Raw genomic sequence first — 4832 nt, forward strand, 5'->3', positions numbered from 1 at the left:
TGACCAAATGTCTGACTGAACACCTCTGAGAACTGGAGCTAAACCCATTGGACATCATGGTATTTTTAGCATAATGCATTTGACTATGTATTGGGGCATACTAAATATAATACTAGTATGGTAGTATGGGTATTGAAAGGCATGTGTTTTGAAGGCAAGACATTTTACTCTGGGTACAAATGCTCAGTATTGAAAAAAAGAGGAAATTATTTTTTCTCTGACTGAGCCCTTAATCCTATTCTACATTCATATATCTCAGGGAACTGGCTGCTCCTGTAGCAAAACGGTTCACCTGGATTTTTAAACAATCAAGTTGATGTTGACAAGTGTATGTGAAAAGGTAATTGCTGTAGTGTTGGATTCTGAAAGAGGCCAAGAACAGGAACTCTACAATGAGTTGATTGAAGTGGAGGAAAACCAAATTGTGTATTGGTTTAGTCTTATTTCCTGGTTCAGAACAATAAGTAGACATTGTTTTTACATCACACTCCAAGAAAAAAGGCAAAGCATTGAACAGTGCTTTGAGTCACTTTGGATGAGTGATTGACAGTCCTTAGGTTAAATGGTTTAGAAAGCATGACTTCTGTGAAATGTTGAACAATGCAAGGATTTAAAGGTGAATTGTGAACATTTGACTGGATTTTTCACCATAAAAAGGTCCAAGGGCCTTTTTCCAAATGACAAAGAAAAACTATATTTGTGTGCAATATAAATTCTGTCCAGAACTAGAAACCAAACAATCTGGTGAATGGCCCAGTGCAGGTTTTGAAGGGGCTCTGTTGTTGGAGTTTTGTTGAACTCTGGCAGTGATTCTGTAGTTGCTGTCCTCACTTCTACTACTTTTACAGCTGTAGATTGAGGCAGATGTGTAATGTTGAATGTGGCAAAGTTCCCTTTAATGAACCACCAAGGGTCCTGCAAAGTTATCAGTAGTCTTGTTCTGGAATATTTTTGGCCCTCTCCAATAGGAAATATTTCTACTTATTTGTTGGATGGCACAACATTGTCTCAAACTCAACAAAAATTAAATTTTATTGTTGCAGGGAGTATTCTTGGCACCCTTCTGGGTTGTCAGTCCCTGCTGACAGATGTTTTTGGTGTTGTTTTTTTAATTGTGACCCGGGTTTTGAACCACATGTCAAACGAGTCCTGTTTAATCAAACTCAGTTACTGCCAAAAATCTAACTATTCATCCCTTTGGAATTATTTTTTTCCTCCAGCTGGACTTCTGGAGCTGTCTCTTTGCTGGCATTAGTGAAAGATCACTCTGTCTTCTCTCCTTTGTTTTTACACACAACATCGCCTTCCTTTTTAAAATATAAATAAACTGTTCAAGGAGAATTTGGTATCACACTGCAGAGGACGTCCTATTTTTAGAGGATGTGCACTAATTAAGCTATTCTTTCAAAAATCTGTTCCTCTGAGTTCCTTAAAGCTCTGTCTTAGTTTTCTACCTCAGACTGAATGGAATCACTAACATTGATCAGTTAATGGTGACTTATACAAGAAATGTAAAACTCAGACTGGTTTTATTTGATTGGGGCAGTCCAGTTAATCCTTGTTTCACTTAAATCAATGTTGTAGTCTTGGTGGTTGTTTGAGCTGTTAGAGTTTGATGTATATGTGCAGAAGATTCATCTGCTGAAAGGGAAACATTTCTTTGTGCTCAGCTTAAATCCGAGTTTTATGGTGCATTTTCATGATCCTCAGATGGTCCCGTTTCCCGATTTGGGAAGTCGGATAAACCCACTGCACACTATCTGGCCATGGGCACCAATCTGCAATCAGAGTTAACAGAGTTATCGACTAGCATATAGCTAAAGATCCAGATGTTGTTTTCTCAGGGGTTGGTGTAAACCACAACAGATCTAAAAGGAGAGTGAATATTGGACTTCAATTCATCAGCCAGAAAAGAGCTATTTGCCAAAAGCACACAACAACAACAACAACAGTATTTTAGTAGATCGATATAGCATAATTTGGGGTAAATAGTTTGACTTTTATTTTGCTTTAAGCAGATGCTGTGAATAAGGACCAGTTTTTCGATGCAAAGATTTGGACATTTGTAGTTAAACAACATGGGAGTAAAAGCAGTGCTCTGTTTTATTTTTTTTGTGAAAATGCAATAAAAATATTGTATCGTAAAAATATATAAAATAATCAATGGTTTTCAAATAATCGTTATCTAAACATTGATTAAAACAATCACGATTATCATTTTTTTTTAGAGACAGTTCAGAAAGAAGACACCCCACTGAGTCAGTTAACTGTTTTTGTGTCATGTGGTTTTGCCACTGCCCCGCCCCTTTAGGAGACTAAGGACTCAGGTCCTGAGGAGAAGGATCGATTGTTTGCTCTCCACTGTCACCAAAGTAAATATTAGACCCATTTTTCACAAGCCACATACATTCAAAACATTCTTACACTGAAATTGCATTTGTCAGACTGACACCTGAAACCTTCAAGAAGGTGAGTGTTGGATACTCAACAGACATATTTTGGATACAGTGTCACATTTAAGTATAGCTAAGCTAATGATAAGCTAATGAGTAACAACCTCTACTGAAAGACTTAAGTAGGAACTTAACTTTAAAATGATGTAAAGGAGTTTGGGTCTGGGGATTAACAGAGACTTGAAACAGCAGGTTCAGCTGAACACCAAAAGCAAATTCAAAGAAACGCAATGCATCATGGTCTGTGTAATAATGTTTTTCTCATGCTGTAAAAAAAGCTTAATTGAATATAAAATTGCTTCTATCTTAATGCCTGCTCCTGAATTTCAATAATCAATAAAACTAGCTTCTGATTATAGAGCAAATTATGTAAAATAGAGCATGTCTCTTTCCCCAGTAGTTTAATCCAAACAATAGCTTTATACCTAGCAGCGCCGATAAGGAGGTAATGATGTGCAGATGGTGAGGCCGGAAGAAGGGAGGGCTGATGAGGGAATGAGCTACAGGTGTGTGGGGCAGGCCAACACACTGGGGGCAGGTGGAGGAATGACTACTACCAAAAAACAACTCCCAGATGTGTGTGAATATTTCACAGGATATACGACGTGACATACACATTTGGAAATGTGTCTATAACTTTACTTTAAGTAGGCGATACTCCAGAGTTAGAGGATGCACACAAAACAGAAAGACCTTTTAGGTGGGGAGCTCATGGTTCCCTGAAATATTAAAACTGACTCACAACGTGTTGTACCTTGCCATTCTCCTAGCAACAAACTGGTCAGAGGATTCCCTGGACCAAACGGTAGACTGCAGACAGTGGACAGCAAACGGCAAAGCAGCGACCCAGGCTGGTAATCTGGTTTTATTTTGTGAGGCAAAAGAGCTAAAAAATTAAACTCCTACACTTCTGCTTGCCAGTGAAGTTAATTGTATGAAGTCCTTAAAGAAACCTACTTAATACTTCAAAGGATAGGTTTGGATTAGCATCTTTACATAACTGTCAAATACAGGATGTGTGTTTAAAGTGGATGGAATGTAGTGTAGCGATGTAATTATTCAACCTCACCATTTTAAAGTTCAGCAGAAGCTAATGATCAGTCTAAGTTTGTCAAATCAAGCGGCCCCCTCACATACCGAGAGGAGTGTGGGGCCCCTCTACTTTTCAAGTACTGTTAGACGCTAACACTAGTGGTACTCGTCTCGGGTTGACTGCTCCAGCCGGTAAGTTTATCATTAGCATGAAACCTTTTAATGGAGGCTAGGTTTGTGGTGCCGTGGCACATTTTTAGAGAGAGTATGGACTCGACATACATCAGGCAGATGCAAACACGACTACAAATCATAGACTGGTATAAGAAGTGGGCGTAGTCACCGAGACGTCACCCATCGGTTTGTTGACTGCAGTTTTGAAGCCTTGAGTTTGGCATTTCAGATGGCGCCATCTTGTTTTTTTGCAACCAGAAGTGACACGAGAGGATGAAGCTAAGTACAACCGAATGATGTTTTGGACATTTTTCGGCAACCAAAAAGGTTACAATTAACTTTAATTACCTAAAAAGACACCATTGTTTACAATGTTTACTCGGGTAATAAATCAAATGAGAAGTAGGGTCATTTTCTCTTTTCTTCTATTCAAACTGACCTATTTTTTGCAACCGGAGGAGTCGCCCCCTGCTGGCCATTAGAAAGAATGCAAGTTTAATGTACTTCCGAATTGGCTTCACTTTTCAGAAGCGGAGGTTTCTGCCTGATTTAAATGAATGCTAATGTTGCTCTGTAACGTAGCGGCTGGATGTGTGAATAAGTTTTTTTGAAACAACTTTGCCATAGTAACTTTGTAAGGTGATAATATGTCAATGCTGCATTAACATCTTGTTCTGCTGATGTTAATGAAGCTGTTTGAACAAGAAAATCCTCTGGAAATGTTGCTTATAGACTTCACACAACTAACTGAAAGAACAGTCAGTACCCTACCAAAACAAATAGTTATTTTAAGAAAATTATTTCGAGAAATTTGACATATAAACCAAAATAATACCTTGATTTAACCAAATACACGAGCCTAAACATTTTGCAAGAGATATTTTGTGATTTAAATGAAACAAAGTAGTTCAGAACAAAACAAAATATATTAATTATTTAAACAATTTATATATGAAAGGTTTTTTGTCCTCCGTCTAGAATAATTATGTTGCTCCATGTGTTTGTAAACCTCAGTTAGTGGGTTTGTAAACTCAGTAATCCGAATTAGAGCCCTTGGTGACCATCTGCTGTCTACACTGTCAGCTCTGCGCACTACTTTGTTACTGCATTCACCTCAGCTCTCTCCCTCTCTCTCTCTCTCTCTCTCTCTCTCTCTCTCTCTCTCTCTCTCTC

This window comes from Anarrhichthys ocellatus, unplaced genomic scaffold (genome assembly GCF_004355925.1).
Source record: "Anarrhichthys ocellatus isolate YVR2014 unplaced genomic scaffold, GSC_Weel_1.0 scaffold45, whole genome shotgun sequence".
Lineage (NCBI taxonomy): Eukaryota > Metazoa > Chordata > Actinopteri > Perciformes > Anarhichadidae > Anarrhichthys > Anarrhichthys ocellatus.